The following is a 14,755-nucleotide window of genomic DNA, read 5'->3' as shown; positions in this document are numbered from 1 at the left end:
AGGGAGGAGTCAAGATGGCGGAGAAGTAGCAGGCTGAGACGACATCGGGTAGCAGGAGATCAGCTAGATAGCTTATCTAACCATTGTGAACACCTATAAATCCAACGGGAAATCGAAGAGAAGAAGAGCAACAATCCCAGAAACAGAAAATCGATCACTTTCTGAAAGGTAGGACCTGCGGAGAAGTGAATCCAAAGCGACGGGAAGATAGACCCCGGGGGGAGGGGCCGGCACCCGGCAAGCGGCGGAGCGACGGAGCACAAAATCGGGACTTTTAAAACTCTGCTCCACTGGGAGACATCGCTCCAGAGGCTAAACTGGGGGGAAACCCAGGCGGGGTCAGCATAACCCCAGGACCCGCGGGGTCACAGAAGGACTGGGGGTGTCTGAGTGCCGCAGAGCTCGCAGGTATTAGAGCGGGGAAGCCGGCTATAGCGACAAAGCCGAGGAGTGAGCTCTAAGCCCGGGGTTACCTTGTGCCGGTCGCAGGCTGGGTGGGCTCGGAGCGCGGCCGGAGGCCACGGAGACAAAAGCGACCCGGCGCTTTTCTCCAGCTCCAACAATTGACTGCTTTCCTCGAGGCGCGACCGCAAGCCAGGGAGGCGGGGCTATTGGGCGCTTTGCTCTGAGAGCGCACTGAGGAGCGGAACCCCAAGCTCTCGGCTCCTCCGGGCCGAGAGATTGGGAGGCCGCCATCTTCATTCCCGTCCTCCGGAACTCTACGGAAAGCGCTCAGGGAACAAAAGCTCCCGAAAGCGAACCCGAGCGGATTACTTAGCCCGGCCCCTGGCAAGGGCGGTGCAATTCCGCCTGCGGCAAAGACACTTGAGAATCATTACAACAGGCCCCTCCCCCAGAAGATCAACAAGAAACCATCCAAAACCAACTTCAGTCACCAAGAACAGCGGAATTCCACAGCAGGAGAAAGCAAATCCTACCTGGACAAAATGACAAGGCGGAAAAACTCACCTCAAAAAAAAGAACAAGAGGCCGTACCGAAGGCTGGAGACCTAATCAATACAGACATAGGTAGCATGACAGATCTAGAGTTCAGAATGACAATTCTCAAGGTTCTAGCCGGGCTCGAAAAAGGCATAGAAGATATTAGAGAAACCCTCTCCGGAGAGATAAAAGCCCTTTCTGGAGAAATAAAAGAACTAAAATCTAACCAAGTTGAAATCAAAAAAGCTATTCATGAGGTGCAATCAAAAATGGAAGCTCTCACTGCCAGGATAAATGAGGCAGAAGAAAGAATTAGTGACATAGAAGACCAAATGACAGAGAATAAAGAAGCTGAGCAAAAGAGAGACAAACAACTACTGGAACACGAGGAGAGGATTCGAGAGATAAGTGACACCATAAGACGACACAACATTAGAATAATTGGGATTCCAGAAGAAGAAGAAAGAGAGAGGGGAGCAGAAGGTATATTGGAGACAATTATTGGAGAGAATTTCCCTAATATGGCAAAGGGAACAAACATCAAAATCCAGGAGATGCTAAGAACGCCCCTCAAAATCAATAAAAATAGGTCCACACCTCGTCACCTGATAGTAAAATTTACAAGTCTTAGCGACAAAGAGAAAATCCTGAAAGCAGCCCGGGAAAAGAAGTCTGTAACATACAAGGGTAAAAACATTAGATTGGCAGCGGACCTATCCACAGAGACCTGGCAGGCCAGAAAGAACTGGCATGATATATTCAGAGCACTAAACGAGAAAAACATGCAGCCAAGAATACTATATCCGGCTAGGCTATCATTGAAAATAGAAGGAGAGATAAAGAGCTTCCAGGACAAACAAAAGCTGAAAGAATTTGCAAACACCAAACCAGCTCTACAGGAAATATTGAAAGGGGTCCTCTAAGCAAAGAGAGACCCTAAAAGTAGTAGATCAGAAAGAAACAGAAACAATATACAGTAACAATCATCTTACAGGCAATACAATGGCACTCAATTCATATCTCTCAATAGTTACCCTGAATGTTAATGGGCTAAATGCCCCAATCAAAAGACACAGGGTATCAGAATGGATAAAAAAACAAAACCCATCCATATGCTGCCTACAAGAAACTCATTTTAGACCCGAAGACACCTCCAGATTTAAAGTGAGGGGGTGGAAAACAATGTACCATGCTAATGGACATCAGAAGAAAGCTGGGGTGGCAATCCTTATATCAGATCAATTAGATTTTAAGCCAAAGACTATAATAAGAGATGAGGAAGGACACTATATCATACTCAAAGGGTCTGTCCAACAAGAAGATCTAACAATCTTAAATATCTATGCCCCTAACATGGGAGCAGCCAACTATATAAACCAATTAATAACAAAATCAAAGAAATACATCGACAGTAATACAATAATAGCAGGGGACTTTAACACTCCCCTCACTGAAATGGACAGATCATCTAAGCAAAAGATCAACAAGGAAATAAAGGCCTTAAATGACACACTGGACCAGATGGACATCACAGATATATTCAGAACATTCCATCCCAAAGCAACAGAATATACATTCTTCTCTAGTGCACATGGAACATTCTCCAGAATAGACCACATCCTGGGTCATAAATCAGGTCTCAATCGGTACCAAAAGATCGAGATCATTCCCTGCATATTTTCAGACCACAATGCTCTGAAGCTCGAACTCAATCACAAGAGGAAATTTGGAAAGAACGCAAATACATGGAGACTAAACAGCATCCTTCTAAAAAATGAATGGGTCAACCAGGAAATTAAAGAAGAATTGAAAAAATTCATGGAAACAAATGATAATGAAAACACAACAGTTCAAAATCTGTGGGACACAACAAAGGCAGTCCTGAGAGGAAAATATATAGCAGTGCAAGCCTTTCTCAAGAAACAAGAAAGGTCTCAAATACACAACCTAACCCTACACCTAAAGGAGCTGGAGAGAGAACAACAAAGAAAGCCTAAACCCAGCAGGAGAAGAGAAATCATAAAGATCAGAGCAGAAATCAATGAAATAGAAACTAAAAAAACAATAGAACAAATCAACAAAACTAGGAGCTGGTTCTTTGAAAGAATTAATAAGATTGATAAGCCCCTGGCCAGACTTATCAAAAAGAAAAGAGAAAGGACGCAAATAAATAAAATCATGAATGAAAGAGGAGAGATCACAACTAACACCAAAGAAATACAAACAATTATAAGAACATACTACGAGCAACTCTATGGCAACAAATTTGACAACCTGGAAGAAATGGATACATTTCTAGAGATGTATAAACTACCACAACTGAACCAGGAAGAAATAGATAACCTGAACAGACCCATAACCAGTAAGGAGATTGAAACAGTCATCAAAAATCTCCAAACAAACAAAAGTCCAGGACCAGACGGCTTCCCAGGGGAATTCTACCAAACCTTTAAAGAAGAATTAATTCCTATTCTCCTGAAACTGTTCCAAAAAATAGAAATGGAAGGAAAACTTCCAAACTCGTTCTATGAGGCCAGCATCACCTTGATCCCAAAACCAGACAAGGATCCCACCAAAAAAGAGAATTACAGACCAATATCCTTGATGAACACAGATGCGAAAATTCTCACCAAAATACTGGCCAATAGGATCCAACAGTACATTAAAAGGATTATTCACCACGACCAAGTGGGATTTATTCCAGGGCTGCAAGGTTGGTTCAACATCCGCAAATCCATCAATGTGATACAATACATTAATAAAAGAAAGAGTAAGAACCATATGATACTCTCAATAGATGCTGAAAAAGCGTTTGACAAAGTGCAGCATCCCTTCCTGATTAAAACTCTTCAAAGTGTAGGGATAGAAGGCACATACCTCAACATTATCAAAGCCATCTATGAAAAACCCACCGCAAATATCATTCTCAATGGAGAAAAACTGAAAGCTTTTCCGCTAAGGTCAGGAACACGGCAGGGATGTCCGTTATCACCACTGCTGTTCAATATAGTACTAGAAGTCCTAGCCTCAGCAATCAGACAACAAAAAGAAATTAAAGGCATCCAAATCGGCAAAGAAGAAGTCAAACTATCACTCTTTGCAGATGATATGATACTATATGTGGAAAACCCAAAAGGCTCCACTCCAAAACTGCTAGAACTTATACAGGAATTCAGTAAAGTGTCAGGATATAAAGTCAATGCACAGAAATCAGTCGCATTTCTTTACACTAACAACAAGACAGAAGAAAGAGAAATTGAGGAGTCAGTCCCATTTACAATCGTACCCAAAACCATAAGATACCTAGGAATAAATCTAACCAAAGAGGCAAAGAATCTATACTCAGAAAACTATAAAGTACTCATGAAAGAAATTGAGGAAGACACAAAGAAATGGAAAAATATTCCATGCTCATGGATTGGAAGAACAAATATTGTGAAAATGTCTATTTTACCTAAAGCAATCTACACATTTAATGCAATCCCTATCAAAATCCCATCCATTTTTTTTAAAGAAATAGAACAAATAATCCTAAAATTTATATGGAACCAGAAAAGACCTCGAATAGCCAAAGGAATATTGAAAAAGAAAGCCAAAGTCGGTGGTATCACAATTCCAGACTTCAAGCTCTATTACAAAGCTGTCATCATCAAGACAGTATGGTACTGGCACAAAAACAGACATATAGACCAATGGAACAGAATAGAGAGCCCAGAAATAGACCCTCAACTCTATGGTCAACTAATCTTCGACAAAGCAGGAAAGAATATCCAATGGAAAAAAGACAGCCTCTTCAACAAATGGTGCTGGGAAAATTGGACAGCCACATGCAGAAAAATGAAATTGGACTATTTCCTTACACCACACACGAAAATAGACTCAAAGTGGATGAAGGACCTCAATGTGCGAAAGGAATCTATCAAAATCCTTGAGGACAATGCAGGCAGCAACCTCTTTGACCTCCACCGCAGCAACTTCTTCCTAGGAACATCACCAAAGGCAACAGAAGCAAGGGCAAAAATGAACTATTGGGATTTCATCAAGATCAAAAGCTTTTGCACAGCAAAGGAAACAGTTAACAAAACCAAAAGACAACTGACAGAATGGGAGAAGATATTTGCAAACGACATATCAGATAAAGGGCTCGTATCCAAAATCTATAAAGAGCTTATCAAACTCAATACCCAAAGAACAAATAATCCAGTCAAGAAATGGGCAGAGGACATGAACAGACATTTCTGCAAGGAAGACATCCAGATGGCCAACAGACACATGAAAAAATGCTCCACATCACTCGGCATCAGGGAAATACAAATCAAAACCACAATGAGATACCACCTCACACCAGTCAGAATGGCTAAAATTAACAAGTCAAGAAATGACAGATGCTGGCGAGGATGCGGAGAGAGGGGAACCCTCCTACACTGTTGGTGGGAATGCAAGCTGGTGCAACCACTCTGGAAAACAGTGTGGAGGTTCCTCAAAAAACTGAAAATAGAGCTACCCTACGACCCAGCAATTGCACTCCTGGGTATATATCCTAAAGATACAAACGTGGTGCTCCGAAGGGGCACGTGCACCCGAATGTTTATAGCAGCAATGTCCACAATAGCCAAACTGTGGAAAGCGCCTAGATGTCCATCAACAGATGAATGGATAAAGAAGATGTGGTATATATACACAATGGAATACTATGCAGCCATCAAAAGACATGAAATCTTGCCATTTGCGACGACGTGGATGGAACTAGAGGGTATCATGCTTAGCGAAATAAGTCAATCGGAGAAATATAACTATCATATGATCTCTTTGATATGAGGAAGTGGAGATGCAAGGTGGGGGGGTTTGGGGGGAGGTAGGAAAAGAAAAAATGAAAAGATGGGATTGGGAGGGAGACAAACCATAAAAGACTCAATCTCAAGAAACAGACTGAGGGTTGCGGGGGGGAAGGGGGATGGGAGAGGGTGGTGGGGAAATGGACATTGGGGAGGGTATGTGCTATGATGAGTGCTGTGAAATGTGTAAACCAGACGATTCACAGACCTGTACCCCTGGGGATAAAAATACATTATATGTTTATTAAAATAAAAAAAATTTAAAAAAAAAAAAAAAAAAAAAAAAAAAAAAGAATTCAGAGCCAGTCATGACACCAAGCCAGCTTTGTCACTTGTATAAGTCTGTGAAGATGGACAAAGTATTTGAATTGGCAGAAACATAGTGTCATTTAAACAAACGAAAAAAATAGTGGATCCACCAAGGTTCACTGTATATATAACTTCTAGTCCAAATCAAATAATCAAAAAAAGTAATTATCACTGCTCCTTAAAATACCAGAATTTGGAAATTCGGGTGAAGGAAATTTTAAGTTACTTTAAATATACAAGGTTTCAAAAAAGTTTTAACAACATTACATATTTTATTCATGTTAAAAACATAAAAATTATGATGTTGTGGTAAGATCTTTTATTGAAACTTTGATTTTCTAGAAACTATTAAAAAAATTTAAAGCCATAGTAAAATGTAAAGCATAGGGAAAAAATACCTTATATTTGAATATATGAATTTTTCTTCTTCTTTTTTTATCTATAATTGGTCACTATATGCACATGTTTTTTGACAATATCTGTGGCTATTTGTGGATACACCAATTCAAAAATGGTGAGGTTTTTTTGGTTTTCCTTTTCATGGTTTTGGCCCGTGCTAAATGACTCTGCTACAGGGAGTAAAAGATTTAGCATCTATCTGATAGTAGGACGATCACATGTCCCACGCAGGTTAAGCTAGTTTGTGTATCATTTGTTTAAATCTTAATAATCTCAACAAGATGCCCTCTCATTACTTCAATTATTCCCACTTTATATTGATGGTTTGAATCTGTCTCCCACTCATAAACTAAATCCTACCAGAAGGAATGCTCTTGAGAATTACTGTTACCAAAATGGATTAAATTGAATCCAGTAGATTCTAGTCTCATCCAGCTGTTTTATTCAGCTAGACATGTCAGTCCTATCAACTTCTCATTCCTTTCTCCTTGTTTACCAAAGTCATATTTGAAAAGGGATCAATGACTTTCCTACTATGCTTTTTGGCTCCTTTGGGTCTTGAAGAAGCACTCCCAAATATGCCTTGAGAAAAGATTAAGTAAATGTTTGGTCTGCAGAGCAGATCTACTTTTGCTGATTTATATTTTGGCATCACATGGACAATTTCATGACGAGTCCTATGGCCACAAAAACAAAAGAACACATTGAACTGGATTTTTTTCCCCAAAGTTCTTCACATTTCTAACTTTCTATCAATTTATGAATTCAACAATGAGTGCATTGATTTTATTTCTATGAAGGAAAAGAATAGCTATACAAACGAGGCTAATGTTCACCATTAAGAGAACATGGACTTGTATGTAGGAGGGTAGACAGAAACACTTCCTCAGACAGCAAGATAAGGCAATTCACCTTCTCAAGAGAGACTGACTAATTCCTTCCTTTAGTAATATGCTGGTGGTACAATGGTGAGTCAAATATAATCTGCTATCTTGAAGCTCATGGTATATTGAAGGAAACAAAACAAACAAATACACACACACACACAAACACACACACACACAATAGCATGTCAAATATTGGTATAAGACATTGGAAAATAAATCAGGAGCAGGCACAGCAACTAAAGGGAAGTTTACTAATTATCTATTGCTATATAACAGGCAACCCAAAAATGTAGGGGCCTAAAACAAACAAGAACAATTCTATTTGCTCATGATTCTGTAATTCGAACTGGACTTGTCTGTGTGGTTCTGCTCTCCCTGCAGGAGATATCATATGACTGCAGTCAGGAGGCTGAAGAGCTGTGGGCTGGACTCTGCTGGACGATTGGACTTCCCTCCCTCTCTACTTGGTTTCTCCACAAAGTCTGTGCACCTGATCTCCTCATGGGGTTGCTCCACACGTTCTCCTCAACGATGTAGCCAGACTTCTGGCATGGTGGCTGAGGGCTTGAATAAACACAAAAGCAGAAGCTCTTGGGACTACTTAAGACTTGTGCCCTGAAACAGTAGAGTGTCATTTTTATGTGTTCTATTGATTAAATTGAGCCCTAGAAATAGCCCAATTCCTGGGGAGGTGTGAATACCAGGAATCATGTTCTCCTTAGAATATAACACAACAATCCCAGGAGAGTCCAGTGTAGAGAGTGTGACTAGGAAAGGCAGAGACCTGAAATGGGAATGAACAGGAAAGTGCAAGTCATGGGAAGATCTGAGGAAAAGCTTTCAAGGCAACAGAAGAGCAAATCCATGAACCCAGAGTGGGAAAACTGCTTGTATAAGGACTAGAAAGAAGATGAATATGGGCAGAGTGGAGGGAATCAGTAGGAGAGTGATAAGAAATAGGGTCAGAAAGACAATTGGCATCACAAAGGACCTTAGAGATCAGCCAGAAGCTTGAATTTTATCATTTCTCCAATAAGAAATCAAGGGAGAGTAAAGGTCAGAGGAGTGACACATTTGATTTTTTAAATATCACTATGTTTTGTGTGAACTGAGTGATGGAGTCAGAGTGCAACAAAGAAGGGGTTAGGAGGCAATCATTGTTTTGTATATGAGAACATTATAAGAATCAGATGGGTGGTAATGAGCCTTAAGATATGGATAGATTCTGGAAATATTTTGGGATTTAGTAAAGAAGGGATTTAGTAAAGAATATGATATGGATCATTGAACAAAGAGGGGCATAGCTTAGCAGAAAAAAACAAAGTTAGAATGATGTTTTATGGATATGGAGAAGACCAGAGGAACTGTTTGGTAGGAGCTTGAGAAGTCAAGAGGTCTATTTTGAACCTGTTAAGTTCGAGATGCTTACTCAACATTCAGATGGATTTGAAAACTGAGCAGTTAGATGTTACAACTCAGGGACTGGAGAGGGTCAGAAGCATTTTATGGTCTTTAAAGCCATTGGACAGTAGGATCTCACTTAGAGCATGAGTAAAGATACAGACAGATTAAGATTTGATGTGAAGAAGGAAAGATTTTGAGACCAGAAAGACGAGGAGGAACCTTGCTGACTATATGAAAACATTATGTGATTGCCTGAATAATGACTTTGGCAGCAGAAAGATCTTGAGTCGGATGAGGTAGGCCCCAGTAGAAGGGAGAGAAATTAAGAGGCTTTAGCAATAATGCAGAGGAGAGATGACGGTCTTAAATTTAAGGAGTGGCAATGAGAGGGGATGGGGAGTTGGGGGCTCATTTAGGGAGAAAAAAGAGGATTTGGTGGCCTAAAAGATATGGAGTCACTGCCAAACCTTTTCTTTAATTAATTGAACATTAATTCTGTATTTAAGACTACATAAATTAGGTTTTTAAAATTTTGAAGACAAATACTTCTCTTAATTGAAGACCGAGAGTTAAAAAATCATGGAAATGACACAGAACATAGTTCATATAGAAATATTGGACTAATAGAGCACTGGTTGCTTTATAATCCAGGACAAGACAAAACCGTCAACATGTGGCTTCTTCCGCACAATTTGGGCTCTCAAAGCGTTGAGTTATACACAGGTATCTCCTATCATCATTTTTTCCCTCTTTTTAAAAACTCAACATTTCCCCAATCTCATTATGTCTTTTTTTCAGTGAGTCTTATGTTGGCTGCTTACATTAAAAGACAAGTTCAGAACAGCATCCATGGGTAAAGGAAATGTTGAGTGAGAACTAGTTACTCTTAGTACGAAGGTTGGAACCTGAGAGAGCACCTTGGCTTTGCTTTGGGTTAGATAAACTCCTGCTGCCCCCTAGTGGCACATTGTCGGGGAACAAAATCTCTGGGTCTCTTGTTTATTTTGTGGCAAAAGCGTGTGTGTGTGACACCAATAATAGTACACGGGGGACAACTCTAGAATCTAAGGCATCTTAGAGACATCAAAACTCTATGTATTCATAATTGCATAAAATAGTGATTTGGCCGTCATCACTGCAATCCGTGAAGCTCTTGATCGTCCAGGGGTGGCACTACCCTGTCATGTCTGTCGGAAGTCAGTCATTTCTTTTTTTTTTTTTTTTAGATTTTATTTATTTATTTGACAGACAGAGATCACAAGTAGGCAGAGAGGCAGGCAGAGAGAGAGAGAGAGAGGAGGAAGCAGGCTCCCTGCAGAGCAGAGAGCCCGATGCGGGACTCGATCCCGGGACCCTGAGATCATAACCCGAGCCGAAGGCAGAGGCTTAACCCACTGAGCCACCCAGGCGCCCCAGTCAGTCATTTCTTGATGGGTCTAGAAATTTCTTCTTTTTAATTACTGAAATTCTGAATCTTCTTATTCACAATCTAAGCATCATCATCATCATCATCATGTGAACAGTTGGGCTACTGAACCCTGAACAGGCATGAGAGCAAGGGATATTCCCCTAACTTGTAGTTCATCTTACTCCTCGATTTTTATTTCCTGATCTCTTGTCCCATGTTTGAACTCTTGCCCCGTTTATTGACTATGAGAAATGCCATTTCCTTCAAGAGAAATACAACTCCCACTCGTACGGTTGGGATATTGCCCTCTGACCTGAAGGACATAATCATATCAGAACACATACTCCAACTTTGGTGTTCATCAACTCTTGGCCCTTTTCATGGTTTAAATAAAATGTATTTATAATAATAATTATATTATTATAGAACTGTTTATTTATTAATCAAAATATTTCTTATGTATATTCACCATCTTCCCAAGGTTCTTCCCATGCAGGTTCTCCTTTACAAATGATTGCTCAAAAAAGACTGTGTACAAATCTACAAGAAAAACCCAAAATTTACAAAGATAAGAAAGGTGTTCTAAATCAAACAGGAAAACGTAATATTTCTCCCCAAGGAGGCATGAAAAAATTGCATTTATTTATTTTTTTGCTGGAAAAGACATCCAATTTGATTTAGAACAATCCATTTGTAAACCTAAGATATCTGCATAAGGCAAAGGATGGCTTAGGTGTCCCCAGAGTGCAATGGCGAGAAACGGCTCTGCACTCACCTAATATTTATTTTGGTGTTTTGCTTGTTTGTTTGTTTGGTTTGGTTTGGTTTTTTGTTTTTGTTTTGTTTTTTTGCAAAACAAGGATACCTGTTGCTTTTGTATGGGAGATAACTTTTCCCTTTTTCCCTTTTAGGTTTTTTTGGCTGATCTTATAATTAAATTCGCATAAGACATATTAACAGGAAGAAAAAGAAACATTGAATTTCATTCTTACAGGAACCCCAAAGATGTGAGACCCTCCAAAATCCAGACAATTGAGGCTTATATGCCATTCTGAGCTAAGGAGAAGAGGTTGGGGATCCGAGACTTCAAAAGGGAGGAAGACAATTCATAGGAAGATAGAAAGAGCAAGAGTTTTGTAAACAGATGTTTGCCCTGCCTTGTTTATAAGCCTTGTAAAAAGTTACCTCCGGTGATAGCTTCTCCCTGGTGCAGGCTCCCTATCTAAATTCTCTTAGGCGGTGAAGGGAGAGGTAAAAAGCTCTTCTTGAATTTGTTGGACCTTGATAGTCTCCAACTCAAAACAATCCACATACCAAAGTGGCACATTCTGGGGTGACCTGCCCTGAACCTCCTCATTTCCTCCAGATAAATTCACCTCCACTGAGACAAAAACTATTTTAAAAGAGTTTAAACAACATTTGCTATTTTAATTGTAGAATTTTGTTTGTTTGTTTTTTCCCCTCTACATTCGATACCCTCTAAAGTAAAAAAAAAAAAAAAAAAGTTTGAATGCATCTCACTCTTTACCTTAGAAAGTTGATGTGATTTTGTTCCACCCATTTGCCCTTCTCTTAGACCTCTGAACTTCTTAGAGGCAGAAGAAATGACAAATCCATCTCTGTGATCCCATCACCTAGAAAATAGTCTGGCTCATAGTAGATGATCATTCCAAGTGTGTTGAAGAAAACCAAGAGAAGAAGAATATAGACTATGTTCACAAGAGACAAAATATAAGTTGTATCTACTGAGAGACAGGATGTCATTGAGGGAACACCTGTGCGAGGATCTAATATGGACTGACTGACAGGAAATAGAAATTCCTCAATTATACCTTGAATTAAGGACCTCTGGTTGATTCATGGTAAGCCCTGAAATGTGAATTTATCTTTCAAAATATTGAATAAACTAGTAAGCTGAACCCATGGATGGGAATTCCAGGTAAATCTGAGATTGGGTCTTGATACAATGGAGAGGTAGACAAGACTTGCTATTGGTATCCTCTCTCTCTTATTACAAAATATTTTGTTTTCTACCTACGTTGGCCAGGGATATCCTGCCAAGAAAGGATGTTATCTGATATGTAATCTCCACTGTTGGAATATAAATATTTTAAAAGAACACTCCAGAGAAGAGGGTGATGCAGTCATAGTATATTGATGGAGGTATTTTAGGTATGGTAGGAAGGGCAGTCTGTGAAGGGCAGTCTGGGAAATAATGTCCCTCAATTATGAGATATAAACATCACTTGATATCACTTAATGAGTCTTAGTTCAGCTAGTCATAATTATTACACCTTATGGCACATCCCTCTGGGCTCTTTAACTCAGAGCTTTCATAGTTTCTACCCACGCCCATTAAAGAGCCAGAAACTCAATACTGTTTTTCCCAATAAGCTTCCTTGTGAATCTTATCTTCCATTGAAATCTTATGTGTGCATCAATTTTAAACATTTTTGAAATATATGCTGCATCTTATAAATGAACAAAAACATTTAAGATTTACTTGTTGATATTCCAGAAGGCATAGATATCAAAAGGTCCCCTTTTAAATCAGGTGCTGAGAACCCTTGTGGTATATTCAAATCTCAATTTTCATTGTAAAAATAATCAATGGCATACCTCCTTTCATCCCAACAATTGATATAGATAATAATAAGAGTCAATAACTATTTTCCAGTGATTCCAATCCATTTGTTTCAAACTCTAGGATTGATTTTTCAGTCTGAAAGGAAATTAATTGCTTTAGTTTTAATTTCAATGGATTTTTAAGCCTTCTTTCATAAGTAGTACTTTGCTTCTCGTGTTTTTTTTTTTTTTTTTTTCCTTCACAGAGATTTCTCTAAATGGCACTCCTTCTTGTTAGTCATGAGTATAGAGGTGATTCTTCCAGATTTCATTTAATTTGAACTGCCTGTTCAAAATGGTAATTCCTGCAAAATAAGGACAGTATAAAACAATATGAAGAAAATACATTTTAGACAACTAGACCAAAATCTCACCTCTGGAACTTACTCACTACACCTTTGGAGAAGTCAGTTTCAGCTCTTAGCTTTTCTTCTTCATGTGTTACATTGTGCACAGTATCTTCCTCCTAGAGCTGTTTTGAAGATTAAATAAAGCAACACCCAGTTAAGACCCCGATGAAAATAAATACAGAAGAAAGATTAGCTCCCACTATTTCCTATCCAGTTTTTCATTAGGTATTGTGTGCAGGTTTTACGAAAATGTTCTATTAAATCCCTAAATAAAGTGAGCATTTGCAGCAATATAACTTATTTATTTAACATATGATGCAAAGGTGTAATTAGACACGTCTTGAAAATACCTTCAGAGAATTGAAATGTGTGTTCCACATTTACGTACTTTGCTCACCAGTAAAACTTGGTAAGAGATAAGAAAAATTTAAGAACATCGGCAGAAAGCTGAGCTGGAACAGTTTGCTGGACCCTATATAATGCATTAACAGCAGTAAAGAAACGAGCAGAAATGAATGTAATTAGGTGCCTCTCTGTAAATAAGGTTTACTGTGTAGTGCTAGCTGAGTAAGCTAATGAAAGAAAGACACTTTAATTATGAGAAAATTATTTCTGTAATACCTTAGACAGAATGTCTTAAACATGGCCTTAAATACACTGTGGATATCAGTTAATTGCTTAAACAGTGAGGTTCATTTTATTACTTCTGGGGACCCAGTTTTCCTATCTGCTAGATGAAGTTAACCAGGGGAAAGTAAGTGTAAACTGAGTGTTTAAAAGGTGGGCAGACATAAAAGAATGCATTAACAAACTCTGCTGAGGTCATGGTTTAGAAATACTTCAGGCTGTGGTAAGTGAATAGGATACCATCAGAAATAAGTAAAAAGGCTCATCAACATTTGAAATTGAAAAGAATTTCCCCGTACTTATGGAGTTTTGATAGATACACATCATGTGTTTTAGTGGGGTCATACTACACAGACAAAACATGCAGGCATCTCTCCTTCCTTCCAGGAATTTAAAATAATAAATAGCTTCATCAGATTCCAAACACAGCTGGTTATTTTCTAATAATATTTGTAGAAGCTAACATCAGGCGACTTCATGTGCGTGCTTCTCCAAACATAAACATGGCACCAATAAAGTATCGTTTCATTTATTTGATAGAGCAAGGAGCTTGAAGGATAATGGCAGATGTTTCAGTCAAGTTATCAGTGCCTTGTCTGTCAGTCAACAGGCTTTTGCTGCTTTCTGTTGCTGAAATGGTCAATGGTGATGAAGTTATCTGTACTCTTCTTTGACTCAGTTATTACCAAGTGAATTAAAAAATAGCATTTATTAAATAGGTTTTGCCACATACTCGTTGCAGTCATGGCACTCTCAAAAACAGAGTAAAAGAAGGTTTGAAATGCTGCACAAAACAATTCTCAAAGACATCACATGGCAGAAAGTTGTAGGGAATAAATTGGCTTTGGGGATGAAATATGGCATTAATCTGTTAACACCACAGGTCATACTAGCCCCTCTTCTAAATTCAGCCATTTAATTAGTGCATGCTGCCCTGGAAACATTTGACGAAAAGAATCCTAGGGTTGG

Source organism: Martes martes (genome assembly GCF_963455335.1).
Source record: "Martes martes genome assembly, chromosome: 7".
NCBI classification, from domain to species: Eukaryota; Metazoa; Chordata; class Mammalia; order Carnivora; family Mustelidae; genus Martes; species Martes martes.
The sequence above is the reverse complement of the archived record's forward strand: the minus strand, read 5'-3'. Positions refer to the sequence as shown.